A 12406-nucleotide genomic window follows, 5' to 3' on the forward strand; every position below is an offset into this window, starting at 1 on the left:
TTTTTTTCATGACGACCAATAAAAAACAACAGTGTTACCCCTTATGGTTTTTTTCATGACAACCAAAGAAAAACGACAATGTCACCCCTCATGTTTCATTTGATAAAAACGACAGTGTTACCCCTTATGTTTTTTTATGACGACCGATAAATTCATTTCCGATTTCATTTATTTGATAAATATCGACAGTGTTACCCCTTATGTTCATTTCATGATAGCCGATAAAAAACGACAGAGTTACCCCTCATGTTTTTTCCATGTTGATCAATAAAAAACAACAGTGTCGACGTTTTTGCGGGGATCCGAACCTGAGCTGTTTAGAGTGTTAACCTCCGAACGTATCAATGCACCAACAAGACACAGGGAAAAATTCATCCCAATGGTTATACTTGACTTTAGAATTCGCCTGAAATAGAAATAAGAGTATTCCAACCGAGGACATCAACCGGACTTTAACCCCGGTCTCCAGAGGGTTAGCTCACAGCTCTCCCCACTTCCCACTGAGACTTGTAATTTGTTAATGTCTGCGGTTATATATGACAGTGTTGCCCCTTATGTTTTTTTTAATGACAAACAAAGAAAAATGACAGTGTCACCCCTTATGTTTCATTTGATTAAAACGACAGTGTTACCCCTTGTGTTTCATTTGATTAAAACGACAGTGTTACCCCTTGTGTTTTTTTTCATGACGACCAAAGAAAAACAACAGTGTGACCCCCTATGTTTTATTTGATAAATATAAACAGTGTTACCCCTTTTTTTTTTTCCATGACGACCAATAAAAAACAACAGTGTTACCCCTTATGTTTTTTTTCATGACGACCAAAGAAAAACAACAGCTTTACCCCCTATGTTTTATTTGATAAATATCAACAGTGTTACCCCTTTTGTTTTTTTCATGACGACCAATAAAAAACAACAGTGTTACCCCTTATGTTTTTTTTCATGGCGACCAATAAAAAAACGACAGTGTTACCCCTTATGTTTTTTTTCATGACGACCAATAAAAAACGACAGTGTTACCCCTTATGTTTTTTTTCGTTTTGACCAATAAAAAACAACAGTGTCACCCCTCATGTTTCATTTGATAAAAACGACAGTGTTACCCCTTATGTTTTATTCGATACATTTCGACAGTGTTACCCCTTATGGGTTTTTCATGACGACAGATAAAGAACGACAGTGTTACCCTTTACGTATCTTTTGATAAAAACGACAGTGTTACCCCTTATGTTTTTTTCCCATGATTAATGATGACAAACAACAGTGTTACCCCTTATGTTTTATTTGACAAGGACACTTTCTTTTTTTTTAAATATGTTTTTATTCATGACGACCAATAAAATACGACAGTGTTACCCCTTATATTCTATTTGACAAAGACAACAGTGTTACCCCTTATATTTTTTTTCATGACGACCAATAAAAAACAACAGTGTTACCCCTTATGTTTTTTTACATGACGACCAATAAAAAACAACACTGTTACCCCTTGTGTTTTTTTTCATGACGACCAATAAAATACAACTGTGTTACCCCTTATATTTTATTTGACAAAGACAACAGTGTTACCCCTTATGTTTTTTTTCATGACGACCAATAAAAAACAACAGTGTTACCCCTTGTTTTGTTTTTCATGACGACCAATAAAAAACAACAGTGTTACCCCTTATGTTTCATTTGGTAAAAACGACAGTGTTACCCCCTATGTTTTATTCGATACATTTCAACAGTGCTACCCCTTATGGGTTTTTCATGACGACAGATAAAGAATGACAGTGTTACCCTTTACGTATCTTTTGATAAAAACGACAGTGGTGCCCCTTATGTTATTTTCCCATGATTACTGATGAAAAACAACAGTGTCACCCCTTATGTTTTATTTGACAAGGACCCTTTTTTTTTTTTCAAATATGTTTTTTTTCATGACGACCAATAAAATACGACAGTGTTACCCCTTATATTCTATTTGACAAAGACAACAGTGTCACCCCTTATGTTTTTTTTCATGACGACCAATAAAAAACAACAGTGTTACCCCTTATTTTTTTATTCATGACGACCAATAAAAAACAACAGTGTTACCCCTTATGTTTTTTTACATGACGACCAATGAAAAACAACAGTGTTACCCCTTATGTTTTTTTTCATGACGACCAATAAAAAACGACAGTGTCACCCCTCATGCTTCATTTGATAAAAACGACAGTGTTACCCCCTATGTTTTATTCAAATATGTTTTTTAAATATGTTTTTTTTCATGACGACCAATAAAAAACAACAGTGTTACCCCTTATGTTATCTATCATGACGACCAATAAAAAAACAACAGTGTTACCCCTTATGGTTTTTTTCATGATGACCAATAAAAAACAAGTGTTACCCCTTATGTTTTTTTTCATGACGACCAATAAAAAACAACAGTGTTACACCTTATGTTTTTATTCATGACGACCAATAAAAAAACAACAGTGTTACCCCTTATGTTTTTTTTCATGACAACCAATAAAAAACAACAGTGTTACCCCTTATGTTTTTTTTCATGACGACCAATAAAAAACAACAGTGTTACACCTTATGGTATTTTTCATGACGACCAAAGAAAAACGACAGTGTCACCCCTCATGTTTCATTTCATAAAAACGACAGTGTTACCCCCTATGTACTAATTGATCAATATCGACAGTGTTAACCCTTATGTTTTTTTTTTCATGACGACCAATAAAAAATGACAGTGTTACCCCTTTTGAGGGTTTTTAGTGTCGGGTCAGGCCTTTGATCGAGCGTTTGTGTTTTTTTTGTTTTTGATATCATTGCTTTCCTGGAACCGTCACCTTATCGTGGTGGAGAGGTTTGCGTGTCCCTGTGAACCTGAGGGCTGTGTTGTCTGGAGCCTTGTGCTCCTGGTAGGGTCTCTCATGGCAGAGTGGTCTCAGGTGAGGGGCTAGACTAAGAATGGTTAAAAAATCCTCAATGAATATCGGAATAAGAGGAGATGTGACCCGGCCCGGAGGAAGCCCGGGGCCCCCGTCTGGAGCCAGGCCCAGACGGAGGGCTCGATGGCGAGCACCTGGTGGCCGGGTTTGCCACGGAGACCGGTCGGGCACAGCCCGAACAAACGACGTGGCACCCCCCCTCTCTTCATCTCATGGGCCCACCACCTGTGGGAAGACCCGTTGGGGTCGGGTGTGCAGCCACATGGGTGGCAGCGAAGGTCAGGGGTCTCGACGGACCAGACCCGGGCGGCAGAAGCTGGCTCTGGGGACGTGGAACGTCACCTCGCTGTGGGGAAAGGAACCGGAGCTTGTGAGGGAGGTGGAGCGCTATCAGTTAGATCTGGTGGGGCTTACCTCCACGCACAGTCTCAGCTCTGGTACCGTACTCCTGGATAAGGGTTGGACTCTATTCTTCCCCGGAGTTGCCAAGGGCGTGAGGCGCCAGGCGGGTGTGGGGATACTCATAAATCCCCGGCTGAGCGCCGCGGTGTTGGAGTTTACCCCGGTAGACGAGAGGGTCGCCTCCCTGCGCCTAAGGGTTGTAGGGGGGAAAACTCTGACTGTTGTTTGTGCGTATGCACCAAACAGCAGCTCAGAGTACTCGGCCTTCTTGGAGACCCTGAATGGAGTCCTGTATGGGGCTCCAGTAGGGGACTCCGTAGTTCTGCTGGGTGACTTCAACGCCCACGTGGGCAACGATGGAGACACCTGGAGAGGCGTGGTGGGGAGGAACGGCCTCCCTGATCCAAACCCGAGCGGTCGTTTGTTATTGGACTTCTGTGCTAGTCATGGATTATCCATAACAAACACCATGTTCGAACATAAGGGTGCTCATAAGTGTACCTGGTACCAGAGTACCCTAGGCCGAAGATCAATAATCGATTTTGTGATCGTGTCATCTGATCTGAGGCCGCATGTTTTGGACACTCGGGTAAAGAGAGGGGCGGAACTGTCAACCGACCACCATCTGGTTGTGAGTTGGATCAGGGAATGGGGGAAATTTCCGGATAGACCTGGTAAGCCCAAACGAGTAGTGCGGGTGAACTGGGAACGTCTGGAGGAGGCCCCCGTCCTAGGTATCTTCAACTCACACCTCCGGCGGAGTTTTTCTGGCATTCCTGTGGAGGTTGGGGGCATTGAGCTGGAGTGGGCGGTGTTCAAAGCCTCCATTGCTGAAGCTGCGGCGGCTAGCTGTGGCCTCAGGGTCTTAGGCTCTTCAAGGGGCGGTAACCCTCGGACACCGTGGTGGAAACCGGTGGTCAGGGAAGCCGTCCGATTGAAGAAGGAGGCCTTCCGGGATATGATATCCTGGAGGACTCCTGACTCGGTTGCAGGGTACCGACAGGCCCGAAGGGCTGCAGCTGCTGCCGTGTCGGAGGCTAAGCAGCGGGTGTGGGAGAAGTTCGGAGAGGCCATGGAGAAGGACTTTCGGTCGGCACCAAAGTGTTTCTGGAAGACTATCCGGCACCTCAGGAGGGGGAAACGGGGAACCATCCAAGCTGTGTACAGTAAGGTTGGGACTCTGTTGACCTCAACTGAGGAGGTCGTCGGACGTTGGAAGGAACACTTTGAGGAACTCCTGAATCCGAATAACACGCCCTCTATGTTGGAGGCAGAGCTCGAGGTTGATGGTGTTTCGTCGTCAATTTCCCTGGTGGAGGTCACTGAGGTAGTCAAACATCTCCGCAGTGGCAAAGCCCCAGGGATTGATGAGATCCAGCCAGAAATGCTAAATGCTCTGGGTGTTGAGGGGCTGTCATGGTTGACACGCCTATTCAACATCGCGTGGGAGTCGGGTACAGTGCCAAAGGAGTGGCAAACCGGGGTGGTGGTTCCCCTGTTCAAAAAGGGGGACCAGAGAGTGTGTGCCAATTACCGGGGTATCACACTTCTCAGCCTCCCTGGTAAAGTCTACTCCAAGGTGCTGGAAAGGAGGGTTCGGCCGATCGTCGAACCTCAGATTGAAGAGGAACAATGCGGTTTTCGCCCCGGACGTGGAACTACGGACCAGCTCTTCACTCTCGCAAGGATCCTGGAGGGGGCCTGGGAGTATGCCCATCCGGTCTACATGTGTTTTGTGGATCTGGAGAAGGCATATGACCGGGTCCCCCGGGAGAAACTTGGGGAGGTGCTGCGGGAGTATGGGGTAAGGGGGTCTATCCTCAGGGCCATCCAATCCCTGTACTTCCAAAGCGAGAGCTGTGTTCGTGTCCTCGGCAGCCAGTCAGTTTCGTTCTCAGTGGGTGCTGGTCTCCGCCAGGGCTGCGCCTTGTCACCAATCCTGTTTGTGATATACATGGACAGGATATCGAGGCGTAGTCGTGGTGGGGAGGGGTTGCAGTTCGGTGGTCTGAGGATCTCGTCACTGCTTTTTGCAGATGATGTGGTCCTCATGGGATCATCGGCCTGTGACCTTCAGCACTCACTGGATCGGCTGGCGGCCGAGTGTGAAGCGGCTGGGATGAGGATCAGCACCGCTAAATCTGAGGCCATGACTCTTAGCAGGAAACCGATGGATTGCTTACTCCGGGTAGGAAACGAGTCCTTAGCCAAAGTGAAGGAGTTTAAGTACCTCGGGGTCTTGTTCGCGAGTGAGGGTACTATGGAGCGTGAGATTGGCCGGAGAATCGGAGCAGCGGGGGCGGTATTGCGTTCGCATTACCGCACCGTTGTAACGAAAAGAGAGCTGAGCCGCAAGGCAAAGCTCTCGATCTACCGGTCGATCTTCGTTCCTATCCTCACCTATGGTCATGAGGGCTGGGTGATGACCGAAAGGACGAGATCGCGGGTACAAGCGGCCGAGATGAGTGTTCTCAGAAGGGTGGCTGGCGTCTCCCTTAGGGATAGGGTGAGAAGCTCAGCCATCCGTGAGGAACTCGGATTAGAGCCGCTGCTCCTTTACTTAGAAAGGAGTCAGCTGAGGTGGTTCGGGCATCTGGTAAGGATGCCCACTGGGCGCCTTCCTTGGGAGGTGTTTCAGGCACGTCCAGTGGGGAGGAGGCCTCGGGGAAGACCCAGGACTAGGTGGAGAGATTATATCTCAACACTGGCCTGGGAACGCCTCGGGATCCCCCCGTCAGAGTTGGTTAATGTGGCCCGGGAAAGGGAAGTCTGGGGCCCCCTGCTTGAGCTGCTCCCCCCGCGACCCGACCCCCGATAAGCGGACGAAAATGAGATGAGATGAGATGAGATCATTGCTTTATTGGCCTAATTTGAGGAGAAATCTATGCCATAAACAGACAGTTTATAGCGTCTTATAGTCTTATAGCGGACTATTTCACTGCTGATCAACACTACGAATGCTGGTAACGAATAAATTGTAAAAAGACACACCCTGTGAAGTTATTTTCCAAATAAGATTTGAAAAGCTTTGGAAGTTTATTTACAACACTATTTACATGGTTTCGGAGTAGTACACTTTGACATTTTAATACAGTTCAGCAAGAAAGGCGACGAAGAATAAGAAGGGGGCGTTCCAGTCTGCGTAAACGGGAACCCCCACCACACGAGAACGCCCATTTGCGTCTGCAGTGGGATGATATTGAAAAATAAAGGCTTTCCTTTCAGACAAGAAAAGCTCATGAGGGAAGACTGCGTCTCCCACCTACGTCACCCAGCTCCTTCAAGGGAGCGAGACTGAGGTGCTACAGTGTGTGGTGGATCGGGGGGGGGGGGGAGAACTGAAAGTAACATGTCAGCGTAAATCACAGAGCCAGCTTTACCATTCAGATGGGAATGTGAGGAGAGCGTTTGCGGAGGAAAGAGGAGTACTTCCACAGGCTGCTGAGGTGAGGGGGGGGGGGGGGGGGGGGGGGGGGGGGGGGGGGGGTGAGGTTGGGGATGATGGATGGGGGGCAGTTTTGCTGATAAAAATAGGCCCCATGTAGGTAGATCTGCGTAGAGCGGCCGTGGTGACTCAGTGGGGAGAAATATGTGACTGTCTATAGCGACACAAGCAACAGCGGTGACAGCCAATGAACTGTGGTGGAGGGGGATACATCATTGACACCAACTTCTTTGAAAAGTGAGGTAGTTGTTCTGGTCACTTGGAACCGGATATGGGGGCGATATGAAGCGATGCTTCGTGCATGCAGGCTTTGGTTATACAACACCACAGGGGACAGAAGTTTATAGAACCTTAATGATGTTACCGGTTGTGGCTTAATTAAGGTCAGACACTATCAGGAAAATAAATTGGTCCGATTAAATAAATGGCACATAGGGATTTATCGGAATACAAATCAGCCCTTGGACCAAACTGAATTAATTCAAAACCATGCAAGCTGCCCTCATTAGATTCCATGCTATGGACTAGAACTGCAGGAGAAGGCATGTCTTCCTGTTAAGAGTACAGTGCATGTGATCCAGTTTCTGAACATATGACCTCACATGCCTGATGCTTCCTAGTAATCAGGGCATACACACACCCCTTCATGAGTACACAAAGACAGGGTTGGTGGAAAAACTTGTTTCTCTAGCCAGTGCATGGCATGCCACTGTTGGGGCATTAGTGATCAATCAACTCTTTAATTTGTAACTCGTGTATTGATCTGGAAAAGCCCTATGGCCTATAATAGGGTCAACATCAACCGTTGATGTAGTCAGGTAAAGATGTGACCAGCAGAGGGCGGTGCTGCACCGTTTCAAAAGGCCAGTGTAAGAATGCACATCACTGCAGACATTAATGCCGATCAAAAACTCTACCTAAAAAACGAATACCAACCAAACCATCTCATTTACCATCAATATAACCATCTACCTAACGTCCTAACTATTTTCATATCTGCCTACCTACTTACCCACCAATCTTCTTCCTAGCCTCTTGCGTTATAGCCTACTTACATAACATCTTACCAACTAACCCACCCTGCTGTTCCTGCCTGATGACTAATCTACCTACCTAAACTCCTGACAACCTACCTATCCAACTCCTTGCCACCTACATACCTACCTACCTACATACCTAACTTCCTTACCACCTACCTCCCTACTTACCTAATCTCCTTACTACCTACTTATCTACCAACCTGCCTACTTATCTACCTACCCTACTTATCACCACCTACCTAGTTACCTAGCTACCTACCTACCTACCTAACTAACCTCCTTACCATCACCTACCAATGTTGTCACCTTCCAATATTCACTCCTACCTTCCTACCTTCCCTCCTCCCTACCTACCTGGTCCTCTACCTCCCTACCTGTCTAACCCTCTTGCTTCCTCCGGTCCCTGCCCGATGCTGAGACCAGTGGGGAATGAAAGGTTTCTGCTGTGCATTGTGGAACAGCAACAGTGAGCAAGCCTTCATAAAAAAACTGTCATAATTATCCACAGCTGTCAAAATAGTAAAACTAGCACTCAGAGAAATCTCTTTCCAGCCACACAGGCCACGATAACTTCCTAGCACAACACTCTGAGATCAGCTGTGTTTTCTCCTTCACAGGCAGGGTTCAATCCAACAGCGAGTCGAGGATTTCATGCCCTTACCGGTGCAGATTTTAGAAAAATCCAAGCGTTTCCTCCTTGTTAGGGAGCTGTATATCCAGCCGTGTAGGGATCGAATCCGCGACCACAAAGGGGCTTCGTTTAAAAGGCAACCGGAGACCCAGGTTACCTTGAAACCTGTAATCCCCTAGCCGGGGAGCGGGGCTTCTCAAGGGCCTCAAAGGAGGGGGGAGGAGGGAGAGGGATAGAGAGGAATCAAGTGAGAAAGACGGGGGGGAGAGGGGAAGGAAGAGAGAGAGTGAGAGGGAAGATGTCTAAAGCTGCAGCCCAAGAATGTAAACTTTACTTTGGGTTTGAGCTCCAAGGCCCTGTGTGAGGAATGCAACGTGTTTGCTGTCAAACTGTGCTCTCTGCGGTGGCCCACCTTTTGAAGAAAAAAAAGAATATTATAAAGTAATGAATAAAGATGAGGAACAGCTGCCACTGGCAAGACATTCATACACACACACACACACACGCAGATACCCATGTGCACACTCACACACACACTAACACACACACACACACACACACACACACACACACACACACACACACACACACACACACACACACACACACACACACACACACACACACACACACACACATGCTGGCACTGTCACAAAAACAGGCAACTGACTTATTTATTTAATTTTTTTTTAACTTCTGGTAAATATTGATGTTTTGCTCAAGAGGAAGTAGATCTCGCCATGTGTCCGGGACGTTCACCACCGCACTCGCGGTGCGGTTTTTCAAAGTCAGAGTCCTGAGTGCAGCTTGCTCAAGAGAGCTTCAATGCACCTGTAACCCTCGAAGGTGAGGGGCAGGAGGCGAAGAAAAAAAAAAAGGAGGAATAAATAAAATGGATGATTTGAAACGAAAACAGCTTTGGTTGGTGTGTTTCAATTCATCATTTTAATAAGACGTGCAAAGTTGATTATATGCTGTTAGAGTTTGACTGATCGCTGTACACCTTCCTTCCCTCCTTCCTCGGGTTCTTAAATAGATGCCAGGAAACACAAAAAAGGGGCATTGTCAGCTCGGGCCCTCCGGTACAGTGCTAGAACATTCTAGCTCTGTTGGCTTGCCAATTGTCCTGACGTGGCACACTTTCTCACTTCCCATAGGTTTCTGCACCTCATGTTTATCAACAGGCGGGAACGCGGCACAGACTTTTCCAGACCAAGGTTGAGTTTTGGCTGTGAGGTGGATTTTTGTGGGTGGCCATTTTTCATATATGCATCCATGATTTTTTTCTGCTTCCCCTAAATACCTGTGGTTCCCACTAGTGCTCCTATATACCGGCCGAGGGCCTGTCCCGTGTTGCCTTGATGTATACACTCACACAAGCCCTGATTCCGGTATTGTGTGTATACAGTCTAATTTCTACCCAGTTCAACATGATTAAATGAGCCATTGACTGGACCTCCCTCTTCCTTTTGATTCCCTCCTGTTTTGCGTTACATAAACATGGTCAGAACCAAAATGGCACCACACACAAGACCCCCTCCCCCCCGCCATCCGCCATCCGCCATTTTGGCTCTATTTCTTAAAAACACAAGCACATCATCTGCATTCATGAGTGAGGGAAGAGCTGTTTGTGTGAATGAGGTGTGACCAGGAGTGAAACCATGCGTGGAGACAACATGGCCACCAACCACCTCCTCGTTGGCGGGAACAGAGGATGGCGGGCAGAGGGAAAGTGAAGGGAGAGAGAGTGAAGGGAGGGATGAAGGGAGAGAGAGAGTGAAGGGAGGGATGAAGGGAGAGAGAGTGAAGGGAGGGATGAAGGGGGAGAGAGAGTGAAGGGAGGGATGAAGGGAGAGAGAGTGAAGGGAGGGATGAAGGGAGAGAGAGTGAAGGGAGGGATGAAGGGAGAGAGAGAGTGAAGGGAGGGATGAAGGGAGAGAGAGAGTGAAGGGAGGGATGAAGGGAGAGAGAGTGAAGGGAGGGATGAAGGGAGAGAGAGTGAAGGGAGGGATGAAGGGAGAGAGAGAGTGAAGGGAGGGATGAAGGGAGAGAGAGAGTGAAGGGAGGGATGAAGGGAGAGAGAGTGAAGGGAGGGATGAAGGGGGAGAGAGAGTGAAGGGAGGGATGAAGGGAGAGAGAGAGTGAAGGGAGGGATGAAGGGAGAGAGAGAGTGAAGGGAGAGAGAGTGAAGGGAGGGATGAAGGGAGAGAGAGTGAAGGGAGAGAGAGAGTGAAGGGAGGGATGAAGGGAGAGAGAGAGAAGGGAGGGATGAAGGGAGAGAGAGAGTGAAGGGAGAGAGAGAGTGAAGGGAGGGATGAAGGGAGAGAGAGGATTTGTTTCTCTCTCAGGTGGTCAAGTTCCTGTTGCTGGATGTGGTCTCTGGGCCGACCACACACACACAAGAACACCAACGCGTGCGTGCGTCCCACACACACACACACACACACACACACACACACACACACACACACACACACACACACACACACACACACACACACACACACACACATACACACATACACACAACCACACAACCACACACTGATATGGCCTTGCCGCCCACTTCCCAGAGCTTGTTTTTGAAATGTAGCGGTGGATATTTGTTGGGTTAAACCGCGGTGGAAGCCGGGGAATTAGGCCCTGGATCCGCATATTGATATGCATTTGTCTCTGACCTTCCCGGACGGTTTGGGTAATAAATCTTGGGTTTTACGCACACTGAAACCAGAGGAATTTGGCTGGGGGCCTTGTCGAGACATACTGTAGCACACAGCGCACTCAGGAAGGCAATGCTATGTGGGGAAAGAGGGGGAAAAAAACAACACATGCCAGTCACTGCGGCCCTCTGCCCAGCTCGTGGATTCCCATACGTTTCTTTTAATACATGAACCGCAGCCAAGGTGAGAACACCCCATCCAGGGTCCGTGTTTTGATTGGCTCGTCGGGAAGCTAGCTATGTCCGTTCTAAATTCTAATACTTACCCCGGCTGTCAGCGCACTGCAATACGATGATAACCGATGGCCTCACGCAAGCAAATAAAAACAGCAACGCCGTGTTGCGGCGGTGAGTCCATGGAAATAGCATGAAACATTGAAAAATGGAAACTATTGCTCAAGATGGAGAATGTATAGAAATGTTTGCGTAATTTCCTCCTCGGTCGCTCTTAATCGTTCAGTTCCCCCCCTGACTTATAAACCATATAGACCGCCTCGTTTGGGTTGGAATGACCTCACAGGAACATTTGTCAGCCACATATCCGAAGAAATTAAAATCAGTTCTTCGGATTTAGGTCATGGGTAAGGAAGGCCGCAAGAGCCCCATTGGACATGTTTTTGAAATGACCTGTTATTCATTGTTTAGAAAAATAACACAAAACTCAAGAATGTTGAAAGCAGTCATTAAATAGTGCCGGGAAAACCGAACTTTGAGCTGCTCCATTCGAGAGGAATAAGTACTGTGTTTGCTATGCTTGTGTTTTTTTTCCCACACGGCCTTGTGGCATTTGTGAGCGGTTGGAACCCAAGGGCGACTGTTTGCAGACCCGCTTCCTGGGTGAGTTATATCTTTACATGCAGGGCGGTGAAAAGGGGCTTTGACGTCAGAAGGAGAGACAAAGCTAACAGAATAAGAGGTGTGAAAGTGCATTTGTGTGTGTGCCTTCTGTCTGAGTGAGCTGCAGGTGGGAGTGTCAGGGTCAAAGGTCAGAGGTCAGGTAGGGAAAGAGGGGGGGAGGTGGAGGTTGTCAGGCTAGGTAGCGATGGTGGTGGTGGAGGAGGAGGGTCAGAAAGCTTTTTAGCAAAGATCTCTAGCTGCAAACAAACACTTTTTACGCACGGCGGCCTCTCGAAGAAGGGGAGAGAGAGTGGGAGAGAGAGAGAGAGAGAGAGAGAGAGAGATTTAAATAGCTTAATGAAGGTAGAGATGAAGAAGAACATAACTGGGCAGTTG

This window comes from Gadus morhua, chromosome 21, assembly GCF_902167405.1.
Source record: "Gadus morhua chromosome 21, gadMor3.0, whole genome shotgun sequence".
Classification (NCBI taxonomy): domain Eukaryota; kingdom Metazoa; phylum Chordata; class Actinopteri; order Gadiformes; family Gadidae; genus Gadus; species Gadus morhua.